The sequence below is a fragment of the Aquarana catesbeiana genome, linkage group LG03, assembly GCF_042186555.1.
Source record: "Aquarana catesbeiana isolate 2022-GZ linkage group LG03, ASM4218655v1, whole genome shotgun sequence".
NCBI lineage: Eukaryota > Metazoa > Chordata > Amphibia > Anura > Ranidae > Aquarana > Aquarana catesbeiana.
Genome location: NC_133326.1, coordinates 182,862,534 through 182,879,453, shown reverse-complemented (window position 1 = coordinate 182,879,453; position 16,920 = coordinate 182,862,534). Strand labels below are relative to the sequence as shown.

At 39.2% G+C, this 16,920-nt stretch overlaps 1 protein-coding gene across 11 annotated transcripts in view; it reads right to left on the bottom strand.

The window, feature by feature from the left end:
• Positions 1 to 16,920, bottom strand: part of MAGI2 (membrane associated guanylate kinase, WW and PDZ domain containing 2) — a 1,136,189-nt gene that overhangs the window by 612,690 nt on the left and 506,579 nt on the right. The window lies entirely within an intron of this gene.

The window sequence follows — 16,920 nt, the reverse complement described above, 5'->3', positions numbered from 1 at the left end:
ACACATTCCATATGGCAAATGTATACCTTTTTATTGCAAGCCAATAATTCACTCCATGAGCATAATCCACAAATGTAATAAAGTACTGAATAGGCATTATTGTATTTCAAAAATTTAATCATATAAAATAAAATATGTCTCATGGGAATGAATTCTAGCCACAAACCACCTTTTACAACTGATGAAGCATAATTTGCTAGCATAGTTTAACTATGCATTTTAATAGGCCTAAAATACAACTGAATGCTTCACTTGCTATTTTATCTGCCTGGAAATTGAATGGTTGGGATTGTTAGGAGAAGCCGATGAATTAATGATCTGGAGAATGTAATCTGCTGTATGATAAACCTAGTCATTCACACACAGTTAAGGCAATGGTTACTGATAGTCTGAATACATTTCAGCAGAAACATTGATAAAAATAGACATTCAAAGACCAGACATTTTTTGTAGAAATTTTAATGCTAGCTGTAATGTTAAATCATCTAAATATTGAACATATGTACTTTACAAATGGAGTATTCTCTCTCTCTGATACATATATACATATATATATATATATATATATATATATATAGTATCTCACAAAAGTGAGTACACCCTCACATTTTTGTAAATATTTGATTATATCTTTTCATGTGACAACACTGAAGAAATGACACTTTGCTACAATGTAAAGAAATGAGTGTACAGCTTGTACAACAGTGTAAATTTTCTGTCCCCTCAAAATAACTCAACACACAGCCATTAATGTCTAAAACCACTGGCAACAAAAGTGAGTACACCCCTAAGTAAAAATGTCCAAATTGGGCCCAATTATCCATTAGCCATGTGACTCATTAGTGTTACAAGGTCTCAGGTGTGAATGGGGAACAGGTGTGTTAAATTTGGTGTTATCACTCTCACTCTCTCATACTGGTCACTGGAAGTTCAACATGGCACCTCATGGCAAAGAACTCCCTGTGGATCTGAAAAAAATAATCGTTGCTCTACATAAAGATGGCCTAGGCTATAAGAAGATTGCCAAGACCTTAAAACTGAGCTGCAGCGCACGTGCTCAGCGTCATATCCAGAGGTTGTCTTTGGGAAATAGATGTATGAGTGCTGCCAGCATTGCTGCTGAGGTTGAAGGGGTGGTAGGTAAGCCTGTCAGTGCTCAGACCATATGCTGCACACTGCATCAAATTGGTCTGCATGGCTGTCGTCCCAGAAGGAAGCCTCTTCCAAAGATGATGCACAAGAAAGCCTGCAAACAGTTTGCTAAAGACAAGCAGACTAAGGACAAGGGATGGTCCTGATGTTTGAATCGAACGTAAGTTCGACTCGAACATCAGGTGTTCATTTGTTCGCAAACCAACTGAACATATGGGGCGTTTGCCACAAATTTGAGTGCCCCATAATGCACTGCTCAGGGGGTCCACACCCCACAGTATATAAGGCTGCTTACACAGCGGCCGCATGTAGTGTGATACGCGGAGATTGAGAGAACTTGAGCTAGGCAGGTTAGTTAGTGGCGTGCAGGCAGTTTAGTGTGTATATATATATATATATATATATATATATATATATATATATATATACACAGCATAGTCATTGTAGACTATATATACAGTGCAGGCAGTCTAGTATATATATATATATATATATATATATATATATATACATTGCAGTCAGACTTTGGGTCTGGCATAGATTTTAAGGGGAACTCCACGCCAAAATGAAAAAAAAAATTGGCGTGGGGTCCCCCTCAAAATTCATACCAGATCCTTATTCAAGCAAGCGGCCTGGCAGGCCAGGAAAGGGGGGGGAACGAGCGAGCGCCCCCCCTCATCACCCTCCGCATGTTGAGGGCATGTGGCCTGGTATAGTTCAGGAGGGGGGTGGCTCACTCGCCCCCACCCCTATCCTGTCCTCCAGGCTGCATGCTCAGGGGAACCCACTGCAATTTTTTTTTAAATTTTGGCGTGGAGTTCCCCTTAAAATTCATACCAGACCCGAAGGGCCTGTATGGACTGGGGGGAACCCACAATGAATTATATTACAGCCACAAGCAAGTTTAAATGACATTTTTTTCTTTAGAAATGTCCTTTTGCTGCGGCACTGTTCCACATGTCAAACATGCGCCACTTTACAGGCAGACAGGGAACCCCCAGGCACTACATTTAAAGGAATATTTCATTTTTATTGTTTCACTTTAAGCATTATTAAAATCACTGCTCCTGAAAAAACTGTTGTTTTAAAAACTTTTTTGTGCACTGACACATGTCCCCTAGGGCAGTACCTGGGTCCCCATACACTTTTTATGACAATAACTTGCATATAACCTTTAAAATTAGCACTTTTGATTTTTCATGTTCGTGTTCCATAGACTTTATTAGGGTTTGCATGTTCGCTCAAACTTTTTGCCTTTTCGCATGTTCTGGTGCAAACCGAACTGGTTATTTGGTTCTGGTGCGAACCAAGCCGGTTATTTGGTTCAGATGGTGGCAGGCATATGTGGTGGCCACCAGGTGAGGAGTACAAAGAGTCAAGAATGGTGGTGAGAATGTCATGGTCTGGGGCTGCATGAGTGCTGCCGGCACTGGGGAGCTACAGTTCATTGAGGGAACCATGAATGCCAACATGTACTGTGGCATACTAAAGCAGAGCATGATCCCGTCCCTTCAGAGACTGGGCCGTAGGGTAGACATGTGCGATTAGTTTCATACAAATTTCAGGAAGTCAGTACAGCACAGGGATGGTGGAAGCCCCTCATAATGATAAATTTATCATAACGAACTTTCATTATTGTTACGAAAAGTTTATGAACCTAACAAAAATTCGTATTTTGTACGAATCCGAACTGAATTTCAGACATGAATTATGAATTAATTTTAATACGAAATGGAATGGAACGAAACAAAACAAATTTATTGACGGCGCACATGTCTACCGTAGAGCAGTATTCCAACGTGATACCAACCCCAAACACACCTCCTTGATGACCACTGCCTTGCTAAAGAAGCTGAGGGTAAAGGTTATGGACTGGCCAAGCAGGTCTCCAGACCAAAACTCTATTGAGCATTTGTGGGGTATCCTCAAACAGAAGGTGGAGGAGCGCAAGGTCTCTAACATCCACCAGCTCCATGATGTCATCATGGAGGAGAGGAAGAGGACTCCAGTGGCAACCTGTGAAGCTCTGGTGAACTCCATCCCCAAGAGGGTTAAGGCAGTGCTGGAAAATAATGGCGGCCACAGAAAATATTGACACTTTGGGCCCAATTTGGACATTTTCACTTAGGGGAGTACTCACTTTTGTTGCCAGCGGTATAGACATTAATGGCTGTGCAGTGAGTTGTTTTGAGGGGGCAGCAAATTTACACTGTTATACAAGCTGTACACTCACTACTTTACATTGTAGCAAAGTGTAATTTCTTCAGTGTTGTCACTGATATAACAAAATATTTATATTTACAAAAACGTGAGGGGTGTACTCACTTTTGTGAGCTATTGTGTATAGATATATATATATATATATATATCTATACATATAAATATACACACAGTATACACATAGTATATACACATCGCACAGGTTGATTTTGGAACACTGGAGAGTGCAACATCTGGAGCAGCTGTGCATGGTAGCCAATCAGCTTCTAACTTCAGCTTACTAAATTAAGCCTTGACAAAAAAACCTGGAGGCTGATTGGTTTCTATGCACAGCTGCACCAGATTTTGCACACTCTAGTTTTAGTAAATCAACTCCACAGTATATATACACACACAGATCAGCTATGACTGCTAGCAAGTGAATAACAATGATTATCTCATTACATAAGCATGTAAAAGTTGGTGGGATCTATTAGGAAGTAAAAATTATGTCCCTGAATTCAGTGTTGAAAGCAGAAAAAATTGACAGTTTGTTGTATATGGGGATGCGTAGCCACAGACTGGTCAGGATGCCCATGCTGACCTATGTCCACATCCAAAAGCTCCTACAATGGACACATGAGCATCAGAACTGGACCACGGAGCAATGGATGAAGGTGTCCTGATCTGATAAATCTAATTTTTATTTTACATCATGTGGACGGCCGAATGCATATGCATCGCTTACCTGGGGAAAAGATGGTACCATGATGCTATTTAGGAAGAAGACAAGCCGGCAGAGGTAGTATGATGCTTTGGACAATGTTCCGCTGGGAATCTTGGGTCCTGCCATTCATGTGGATGTTACTTGACATGTACAACCTACCTAAACATTGTAACATTGTTGCTGACCAAGTCCACCCCTTGGTACTCCCTGATGGCAGTGGCCTCACTCAGGAGGATAATGTACCCTGCCACACTGCAAAAATGGTTAAAGAACAAGCACAACAATGAATTTGGGGTATTGACTTGCCCCCTAATTCTCTAGATCTCAATCCATATGTGGAATGGTCTGGAAAAATAAGTCCAATCTATGGGGGCCCTACTTTTCAACTTACAGGACGTAATGGAACTTCTACTGATGTGCCAGATACCACAGCATACTTTCAGAGGTCTGATGGCATCCATGCCTCGACTGGTTGGGATTGTTTTGGCAGCAAAAGAGGGACCTAATCAATATTAGGTGGGTGGTCATAAATAAATGTCATAAATGTATATAAATCATGATAGAAACCCTGTTGGAGTCCCATTGCAAAAAGTTACTGTACATGTGACTTCTGATCTTGGCCACACAGTTCCAAAAGTATTGTAAAATAGTAATATAATACAGTATATTACTCTTTAATAAAGCTTAACTGCTTCTGGACTGCCCCAAGTGCATTTACTGCAGCAGGATGGCCTCTGTGCGAAATCACATACCTATGCATGATTTCGCTCTTCCTGGTCTGGGGTGCGCATGTGCACCATACAAAGTGAGCCTCCACCACCAAACATATGCGCTTACCAGATGGAAAACGCAAGTGAGCACATCTCAGGACAGCATCCAGGTAAAGCTGCAGACCAGTGGAGACAATCCTCTAGATACCCCTACGGATGGCGAGCATATGGGCTAGATCACGGTATGCTGTCTACGATCTCTCTCTGTGTATCGCCACTCCGACCAACCAGCAATCCAAATTATATACAAAACATCAATGGTAAAGGAGCAAACGCCGGCCGGCAAGCGAGCGCCCGTTCGTGGTGAGTTGCGATGACGTCAGAGCATCACCCTCCCGACGTACGTTCCGTCTGTCAGTGACGACGTCAGTCTCATCTCGGTAGTAGTGACCATAACATGATTTCATTTAATGTTAGCTGTAAGCAACAAACACATAAGGGAAAGATAAAGACGGGAGAAAAACAGGAAAGAAAACACTTAACTTTAAGAGACCACATTTTCCAAGGATGGGGGGTGCTCTCCAAGACTTAGACTGGAAGGGAATATTGGCATCAATGGACACAGAACAGAAATGGGAATTCTTCAAAAAGACTGTATGCGAACTCATTGCAAAGTATATTCCCATGAGCAATAAGTTTAAAAGACTACAAATAAAACCTATGTGGCTCATGGCCAAAGTTAAAATGGCTATAAATAATAAGAAAATAACTTTTCAAAAATATAAAATTGAAGGAACACTATCATTGTTTAAATGCTACAAGGAATATAACAGAATATGTAAAAAGGAAATCAAGGATGCAAAAATTCAAACGGAACGGCAGATTGTAAAAGATAGTAGGACATACCCCAAAAATCTTCAAATATATTAATAGTAAAAAGGTCAGGTCTGAGCATGTAGTCCCTTTACAAAATAATGTAGAGTGGGCGACTGGGGTCAAAGAGAAGGAAAATGTATTAAATACTTTCTTCAGCTCTGTGTATACAAAGGAGCATGGGGGAGCTCATGTCCATAATTTGAGTGGTATTGGCACAGCCCCAAATGATCCACAATGGCTCAAAAGTGATATGGTCCAGGAATATTTAGACAGAATAAAGGTGAAAAAGCACCTGGACCAGATGGCATCCACCCACAGATCCTAAAAGAGCTCTGTCATTGTTTCTAATTTTTAGAGACTCGTTAATGACTGGAATGTTACCACTGGATTGGTGTAGGGCCAATGTGGTGCCCATATTTAAAACAGGATCAAAGACTTTACCAAGTTACTATAGACCTGTTAGTTTAATTTCTATAGTTGGGAAGATATTGGAGAGTTTAATAAAAGACCACAAAGACGAGTTCTTGCTGGAAAAAAATATTTTAAGCTACAGACAGCATGGATTCATGAAAGACAGAAGTTGTCAAACAAACCTGATTTCTTTTTATGAGGAGGTAAGTATAACCTTGGACAGAGGGGTGGCTGTGGATGTGGTATACTTGGATTTTGTAAAAGTGTTTGACACGGTTCCCCACACACAGCTCATGTGTAAGGTAAAGTCTACAGGCTTGGAAAGATCAATTTGTAAATGGATAGAAAACTGGCTAAAAAAATGAATTCAGAGAGTAGTGGTTAAACATTTTTACTTTAAATGGTCTAAGTTATCAATGGTGTACCCCAAGGTTCAGTGTTGGGACCCTTACTTTTTAATATCTTTATGAATGATATAGGTTCTGGGATTAAAAGTACCATTTCTGTCTTTGCAGATGACACCAAGCTATGCAGCAGAATAACGTCCTTACAGGATGTCTCCAATTTATAAGCTGACCTCATTGTACTGTTTACCACTTCAGCTTCCACCCGGAAGATTTTATCCCCTTCCTGACCAGAGTACTTTTTACAATTTGCCACTGCGTCACTTTAACTGACAATTGCGCAGTCATGCAATGCTGTACCAAAACAAAATTTGCATCCTCTTTTTCCCACAAATAGTGCTTTCCTTTGGTGGTATTTGATCACCTCTGCGGTTTTTATTTTTTGTGCTATAAACAAAAAAAGAGCGAAAATTTTGAAAAAAAAACAATATTTTTTATTTTTTGCTATAATAAATATCCCCAAATTTAAAAAAAAACACATTTCTTTATCTTCATTATTATCTTCATCAGTTTAGGCCAATATATATTCTTCTACATATTTTTGGTAAAAAAAATCGCAATAATCGTATATTGATTGGTTTGCACAAAAGTTATAGCGTCTACAAACTATGGGAAAGATTTATGGCATTTTTATAGCATTTTCTGTGATTTTTAGTGGTACTGCGACATTGCGATGGACAGATTGGACACTTTTGACACATTTTTGGGACCATTGACATTTATACAGCGATCAGTGCTATAAATATGCACTGACTATTGTGTAAATGTCACTGGTAGGGAGCGGATTAACACTAGGGGGTGATCAACGGGTCAAATGTGTGTTCCCTAGATGTGTTCTAACTGTATGGCGATAGGACTGACTGGGGGAGGAGACATATCGTTCTTCCTACTTAGTAGAAACAAACGATATGTCTCCTGACAGAACAGGGATTTGTGTGTTTACGCACACAATATCCCGTGCTGGCTCTCGTGCACGCGATCGCCAATGGCTGGCATCCCCCAACGTGCAGCAGGTGTGCGCGCCCTGTGGCAGGTATTAAAGGGGATCCCGTACCTACACAGGGTTTCGTGCAGTGGTGCCATTGTGCCACAGTATAAGTACGTGAGCCGGTTGGGAACCAGTTAATTGGGCAACTAAGTGACAAAGGAGGTTTAATGTTGATAAATGTAAAGTTATGCACTTGGGGGCTAAGAATATGCATGCATCATACATACTAGGGTGAGCGCAACTGGGAGAATCCATAGAGAAGGATCTGGGGGTTTTGGTAGATCATAAGCTCAGTAATAGCATGGAATGCCAAGCTATGGTTTCCAAAGTGAGCAAAGTCCTTTCTTGTATTAAGAGAGGTATGGACTCCAGAGAGCGAGATATCATTTTGCCCCTGTTAAAATCATTAGTAAGACCATATTTGGAATATGCAGTTCAGTTTTTGGCACCAGTTCTCAAAAAAGGATATCGGGAACTGGAGAAAGAGCAGGGAAGGGCAACCAAACTGATAAGAGGCATGGAGGAGCTCAGCTATGAGGAAAGATTAGAGGAACTGAATGTATTCTCTCTTAAGAAGAGTAGATTAAGTGGGGATATGATCAACATGTACAAATACATAAGTGGTCCATATAGTGAACTTGGTGTTGAGTTATTCACTTTAAGGTCATTACAGAGGACAAGGGGACACTCTAGAGAAAAAAAGATTTCATCTCCAAATATAGAAAAGTTTCTTCACAGTAAGAGCTGTGAAAATGCGGAATAGACTCCCTCCAGAGGTCGTTCTGGCCAGCTCAGTAGATTGCTTTAAAAAAGGCCTGGATTATTTCCTAAATGTACATAATATAACTGGGTACTGACATTTATAGATAAGGTTGATCCAGGGGAAATCCGATTGCCTCTCGGGGGACCAGGAAGGAATTTTTTCCCCTGCTGTAGCAAATTGGAAATGCTTTGCTGGGGTTTTTCGCCTTCCTCTGGATCAACTGTGGGTGAAGGATTGTGTATATGGGATTGTAATTTTTTTTTTTTTTGGTTGAACTAGATGGACTTGTGTCTTTTTTCAATATGACTACCTATGTAACCATGTAACTATGTATACAATGGTTGAATGTTTTACAGACCACTGATAGAATTATAATGGAAATCTATGAAACATTTATGTAGGATAGAAAATACATTTAAATTTGTACTGGAGGGCTGTAAAACATTTATGCAGGTTTGGGAATATGGTTTAATTCCTTGAACATATTGTACATTTCATTTTTTAGATGTATGGAATGTCAGCCTTGTCCACCTGAACAAGTAATCCTATATGAAACACTGGCTGTCATCGCTTTACACACAGTTTTAATTAGAGGAGTGGACATGAATTATGTATGTTTATTTTTTATAGCTCTATTGGGAAGCACTCAAAAGAGTCCTTTGCTACTTCAATTACTTTGAATCAATACAAAAAAGTGAAGAACAAATTTATTTATTTATGGGTAACAGAATGTAATAACTCCTGCTATTTTTAGAGCATCTCCATTTAATGAATGAAGCCATTTGGTGATTGACATAACAAAAAATGTAGCAAAAATGTAAACAGATTTCAGTGATTTGTACTTGAAGCAAAATTTTTTTTCCATTTTCGATAGCATAAGGCATGGTTTTCTAAGAGAAAAAGAAAGGGGGCGGGAGAAAGCCCCCTAAAAAAGATGGTCCGCTCAAGAACAAACTTTTATGAACCTAAAAAACTTTATTGTGTCATAATACTAAATAGAACAATCCACTAACCATGTGTATTTAAAAAATAGGGCAAAAAAGTCCTATTGTGTGCTGGTGGCCACCACAGACATTACACATACATCATAAATTCATGCACTCACACTCATCAGAATAATGTCACTGAGGACCCGGGTCCGTGCAATTTTCATGGATTTCCAAAGCCAGAATGGCTGCATGAATAATAGACTTTCGGTCCTTCTTAAGTAAAGTGCAAGTGCTAATGATAAATGAGGGTCCCTTCAGATGTGAACCGATAGCCAGTTAGACATATGTATGTGTCAAAACCGACAAGGTGAAAAGCAAGAGTGTCCTGGTTGGTTGGTAAAAAGTGGCAACTCCAAGGGGGGGGGGGGGCAAACTCACATTGAGTACATAGAAGATGGACGGAGAATGGCCATTGATAAGATGCTTCCTATATGTAAAGGTACAGTTTAGCTCACCGTCTGGCGTCTTCAATAGAGAGGTGATAGAGCCCAGGAGAGTTGCTGATAGCCGCACTAGTGTGGATTGAGAACACGTTCATGCGGCATGTTCGTCTATTATGGACATGAGCTGTTGCTTCCGGGTCTCCTCCAGCAAGATGTAAGGTGAGTCACAGGGTTCAAACGTATCGGCGTTTCATACCTAGTAGGTTAGGCAATCAAAAGAGATGCTCAGCGTCAGTGTTCACCGCAAGGACTCAACCTGATATCCGAGATCCGATCGAGACAATCAGGATATTCACATCCAGTTACGGGGGTATCCTCATTGATGTGTGAGAGTCTGTGTGCCACCTGCACATAGGTCAGATGCTAGGCGCTTACGCGTTTCGCTTGTTTCCAAGCTTCTTCAGAGCTAGTGTGGTATCGGTAGCTGAATGTTTAAATAGCCTTGCGGCTAGTATTCAATTTCCTGTCATCATGGTCAGCACCTGAATATCATAACCTAACCTTAATTGCATTCACCAAAATGTGCCAATCACACTCATGCATACATCTATGTTACGAATGGTTTTCTAAGGTAGACAAAATAGAAAAATAGTCGGCAACTCCAATCCATAAGAATAATTTATTGGTCACCGCATTGACCAAGGCTCTCCAGCCAAAACGCTTCCGCTTTTTCGTTTTCCTACATGTGCCAATAAATTATTCGTATGGATTGGAGTTGCCGACTATTTTTCTATTTTGTCTACCTATTTGGGTGTTGTCTGGAGGACACCACAGCCTGAGCTCCCACCTGTGGACTCCGCCCTGCCTGTTGGCATTCCCCTGTTTAGAGAGCTGCACCTGTTTGTACTGTATATGTTTTTCTAAGTTGTTCTAATCCAGGGGTCTCAAACTGGCGGCCCTCCAGATGTTGCAAAACTACAAGTCCCATCATGCCTCTGCCTGTGGGAGTCATGCTTGTAACTGTCAGCCTTGCAATGCCTCATGGGAATTGTAGTTTTGCAACAGCTGGAGGGCCACCAGTTTGAGACCCCTGTTCTAATCTCTCTCAGTTCTGTATAAAACTGAAAACAAGTGTTACATAGTTAGGTTGAATAAAGACATTAGTCCATCTAGTTTAACCATTAAAAAAAATACATAAATAGAAAACCTACATATACACTATCCTATACCTACAGTTGATCAAAAGGAAGGCAAAAAACTTCCTATAATGAGAAATGGAAAAGCACGCACTTTTGAGACTATGTGGGGACCTTGTATAGTTTTCCTCTAGCTGTATTCTTTACAGTATTTCTATAATTCCATCTCCACCATGGTTGTTACTTGAACTCCTGGTGCTACTTTGTTTATACCTAGTTATTATATGTATTCTCAGGGTGCATTATGTTCTGACACTTTTTGTACACTTTGCTCTTCATGCTACTTGTAGCACTTCATACATGTATGTTTTATAGAAATTCAACAAAAATCTATTGAAAAAAAATTCCGTCCAATGGGGAAAAAAATTCTTCCTGATCCCCTGGGAGGCAATCGGATATTCCCTGGATCAAATACCCCTGGCATTATTACCTCTAAAAATTAGTAACTAGTTATATTTTGTGCATTTAGGAATGTATCCAGCTCTTTTTTAAAACAATTAACTGAGTTGGCCAGAACTGGTTCTTGACCCAGATAGCAAGAATAACTTGCCCCAAATTTGTGGCAGTGTTAAATTGTAAGTCTGTTAATGTAGTGCACATTTTCACTGGCAAATTTTACACTTGCAGAGCACTTGAAGCACAAGTTCTAGTTGACACTTTTCCATATTGTAGCAAATTTGCACGGCAAATCTCTAGCTAAAAGTTGCAGCAAGAGCTCTGCAAGTCATAGTGACCCCTGTGGTGGGATGACTATTGCACAACATAACTGAACCAGAACTTGCAGCAGACTTGCAGAATATTTGCAAAGAAAGTTGATCTGGAGTCATGCAATGCAGACTTGCTGCAATTGTGCAACAAACTTGTGAAACCTGGCAAGTCTAGCAATAGCATAGTAAGTCATTTTCAAACTTGAAGCTCAATTGCTTGCTATCTGGGGAGAGAGTCTATTCCACATTTCCACAGCCCTTACAGTGAACAATGAAAAAGCCTTTCTATATGTGAAGGTAAAATCTCTTTTCTCCAGATGTAAAGAGCGCCCCTTTGTCCTCTGTAATGACCTGAAAGGGAATAACTCTACACCAAGTTCGCTACATGGACCGCTTATGTACTATATTTATACATGTTGATCATATCCCCCTTAATTGCCTATTCTCAAAAGAGAATATATTTAGTTCAGCTAATCTTTCCTCGTAGAGCTACTTCATGCCTCTAATCAGTTTTGGTTGTCCTTCTCTGTACCTTCTCCAGTTCTCCGATATCTCTTATGTGAACTGGTGCCCAAAACTGTACTGCATACTCCAGATAAATTATTACTAATGATTTGCACAGGGGCAAAATTCTCTCTCTTGGTCTCTCTCTGGAGTCTATACCTCTCTTAATACAAGAAAGTTTTTTGCTAGCTTTAAAAACTGCAGCTTGGCTTTGCCTAATATTATTAAGTCTATGATCAACCAAAACACCCAGATCCTTCTCCACCATGGATTCCCCCAGCTGTTCCCTTCCTACAATGTATATCGCATGTATATTTTTAGCCCCCAAGTGCATAACTTTACATTCATTAAATTAAAAATCATTTGCCACACAGTTTGCCCAATTTAACAGTGCACTGAGCTCGACTTGTAGGCTTGCATACATCTTGAAAGGAAATAATTCCACTGTATAGCTTTGTGTCATCTTAAAACACTAAAATTGTACTTTTAATTCCAGACTCTATATCATTTATAATTATGTTTAAAAGTAGTGTTCCCAACACTGAATCTTGGGGTACACCACTGATAACCTTAGACCATTCAGAGTAAAAATCATTAACCACCACTCTTTGAATTCAGTCTTTTAGCCAGTTTTCTATCCATTCCAACTTTTTGCTTACTTCCTCCTAAAAACAAATCAGATTTGTTTGACAACTTTGGTCTTTGTGAATCCATGCTGACTATTGCTTAATATATTTCTTTCTAGCAAAAACTCTTCTATGCGTTCCTTTATTAAACTCTCCGGTATCTTCCCAATTATAGAAGTTAAACTAACTGGTCTGTACTTACTTTGATCCCTTTTTAAATATAGGAACCACATTGGCCTTATGCCAATTCAGTGGTACCAAACCAGTCATTAAAGAGTCTCTACAAATTAGAAATAATGGCTCAGATAAAACAGAGCTCAGCTCTTTGAGGACCTTTGGATGTATGCCATCTGGTCTAGGTGTTTTATTCACCTTTATTTTGTCTAAACAATTCTGGACAATGTAAATTTTGAGCCATTGTGGATTAGTTGGGGCTGTTTATACTATCCCCCTTAAGGACTTGAGCTCCCCCATTTTCCTTTGTATACACATAATACATTTGTCTTCTCTACGTCACCAGTAACCAACTCAAAATGGTCTAGTGTTTCCTTTAGTTATACTATAAAAGAACACAATGCCATATAATATGCCAAATATAATATGCCATATAATATGCTTCATAAATTCTGACAAAATTTCACAGCACAAACAGAACAGAAGAGCACATAACATCATCCTCCCATTAAATAACTTCAAAATGTTTATTAATATAGGGTCTAAAAAAGGGTGGTTTTAGCCAAAATGGTAAACAGGGAAGGCATGAAGGTTGTTTCCTTTGAGGCCTCCATTTATGAAAAGCCCTGGAAAGGAAAAACAACAACTTTACACATCCCTTGACTCAAACCTGTGCTGGAGTATTTATACTGTATTATAGAACTGTATTGTAGTGGAACTTTACCCATAACAACTTGTTAACAATAATGTTCTTTAGCAAGGAGCATGCATTCCACATTAATAATTATGCTACCAACATTAGTGTGTGCTGTAAATTGTCCCCAGCAATGCTCCTGTTTCTTCTTGCTGGAGGCTGCCATTTTACAGAAGCCCAGTGCCCCTGAACAGCAGTAAATCATAAAGTAGAACTAAATCTATTGATTTAAAGGTTTCAAAAAACAGTTACATTACTGGAATGCAAGGATTACTAACTGTCACATTTGCTTGTGTCCTCAACCAAACTGTCAAACCATGAAATTACTGGTGTCATAACTTATCACATTTGCAGCACCATGGCAGTTGCAGATCAAACAAAAGCAACTTCCTTTGCTGTAAAGGATAGGAGGGTTTAATTCTGCTTTAGGTTCCATTCACATTTTGGCGTTTCCAAATTGCCCCAATCGCGGCATGATTATGCCGCGATTCGTCGGGGGGCAATCATGGGAAAATCGCACAGAATTGCGGGACACCTGTCGCCCAAAAGAAGTACAAGAACAAGGCATCCCGCGATTCCATGCAATTTTACTGCGATTGTTTCCCAACGAATCGTGACAAAATTGTACCGCGATCAGGGTGCCATTGGAAGTGACAGGGATCGCATGGGCGTCTCATGATTTGCAGTGATTTGAAATCACAGGCAGAATCGTGGCGATTCTGCCCTCAATCCAGAATGTCAAGATGTGAACGGAGCCTTAGGGCTAACAGTAGATCGGCCTCTACAAATCTGGCAGTGCCTACCAAATGGAGAGCAACTGAATATGTGCAGAGCAGGGTGAGACAGGGTATTACTGGATTTTAAACAATATAGTCACCTATTTTTAATGTTTTACATAGCTATACCTGCAAAAGGGGCCAGCATGAAGTGATTTCGCAAGGACTTAATTTTCTGACTAAAGTTCCACTTCAAAAACTACATGTAGAACAAATTTTCAAAATGCTTACTGTTTTCTGACAGACCATTGGGTTTTTATTATTTTAATTTAAAAACATTAGAAAAATACAGTTTATATACCAAAAAGGTAAAAGGAAGTGAAACATTAAAAAAATCTCTAAAACACTAATAATTCAGATTTCTGATTGCTGAAGCACTGAATGCTACTCAATTAAATTCCTCTTCTAAACAAATTCAATGCTTCATCTAACAGATGTGTATCTTTCTGAAGTATGTTTCTGATGCATTCCAGCTGGGGACTAAAATCATAAGACATACAAAATGTTTGCTCTTATCTCACAATGATGTGGATTCAAAAAAACAAAAAAAAAACCTATTGGCACTTTTTATAACAGCCAAATAACAACATCGTCCCGCTCATAAGAATATGGTAATGAGATACCATGTGTTCTAGGCTTTAATGAGAGAGCTCAGGAGGAGCAGGGTTTTATTCAAGGCAAATGAGGTATCTCTTAATTTAAAATAACAATGTTATTTGTTATGGCTAACATGGACCATATTGCTACATGAAGTGGGAATTTTGTTGAAAGGTTACCTTTCAGCGATTATAGTTTATGGTCAACCTATGATAAGCTGCATTGTTCTAATTGAACACAACTCAGTACTCTCAGCTCAGTACTTGTTGTCAAAGACACAGTCTAATTTCAGCATTGAATGCAAGATTGTATTACTTACCTTAATATGTCTGACTCTACACTAAACTGTCTTTCCATGTTAATGATAGGAATTGTATAATCGGTATTTTGTGCTACATACAACTTATACTAGTATACAGTATGTATAGCCTAAACTTTTTTCAGGTATGAGTAGGGTAGGAAAGGGTTAAACAACCTGTTTTTTTTTTTTTATTGTCTGTGCCCCATAGGAGAGATTTCCTTTTACTCCCTATAACAGTAAGAGCAAATCTCTAAAAAATGAGCAAATTTCCCACTTATACAGTTGTCACCAGCAAGGTATCTGTATTGAAAGATTTCCCATCACCTCTTGTTCTGGTGGCATGTATATATTTTGGATTTACCATAATTTTTTATCCCAGTAATAACGATCACCAGGGCAAATGAGAGGCACACACACACACCAATAAAAACCTGACAGAGGACCTATTTCTTCAGTACGCTATCTAAAACAAAAGTTTGACTATACACTCCTCTTTCCCAGAACATGTTGCAATTCAGCTATTACTCCCAAGTATGCATGTAAAATGGTTAGCAAAAGTTTAATCCAGTAAGTAATTTATTACGTGTTTTTCTTTTCTGCATATACATTAATGACATACAAAATAGTTCACATTATATTACAACGTATACCTAGAACCATTTGGGGGGAGGTGGCCTGATGTCTCTTGTAAATAGATGCAGGAGTGAAAGCGCTTGACTTCCATCCTGTAAGAATCCCCTTACCTTTATGCCTGAGAGCCCTTTTGTCTGACTAACGCCACTTTTTTAGCTGCTGCTCAGTGCCTGTACTGTGCTTACTATTCTGCATTTTACTTCATTGGTTTAGCATTAAAGCTTGAGCAGGCAACTTTATTTTAGATATACTCTCGAAAATAAGCTATAAATTATTTTATTTGCTAAAATGGCAATTGTTGTTTTTTAGTTTCATACCAATCTGAATTTTTTATGTGGGGATTGACCTTAATTCTGGCTTGGGAGGGGCCTTTTTCCTCTGCAGACATGCGCTCTGAACTATCCTATTGCTCAGCAGAGAGTAGTTCCTTTTTGTCACGTTCATACGTAGCACAAGGTGTTAAGAACCCCCTGTGTGGTGACTGTTTATGTCTTTGTTGCTGTTTGGTGGATAACCCAGAAGGTGTGGCTTCAACCAACTTTTTCATTGTTTTGTTTTATGTTCTGCTCCTCCTATCTGTCACGCTTGGTACAGAACTTCTTATTCTACAAACATTGTTGTCAAGTGCAAAGATGGTCATCAACCAAGGAGTCTTTGACTCTTCCATCTGGTAGTTCCTACTTGTTCATCCATATGTAATGTGTTTGTTGATATATTATGTCTGACTCTACACTAAACATTGTTTCATGGAATATTTTTGCGCTGGGTGAATGTGGCAGGCTGTTTTTGACAGTTTGATTTATAATACATATAAGCCACCTTTCGTCTGTCTACAGAAAACTCATGTTACAGCACAGACTCCTCACTATGATGAAAGTTGGTTTTGCCATGAAGACTTTCACTTGTATTATTCCTCCTACATGAGCAAAGTGTTTGTGCTTATATACAAATTACAACGTTTTCCTGTAACCAGATCAAAACTGGTTGTTTCATTTTTATGCACTGTAAGCTGTGTGAATGTATTGCAAATGTACAGTATACACACAACCTTCATATTCCAATGATGTTCCTAATGAACTTGTGAAATCTATTCTGTTCCTGTTATTGTTC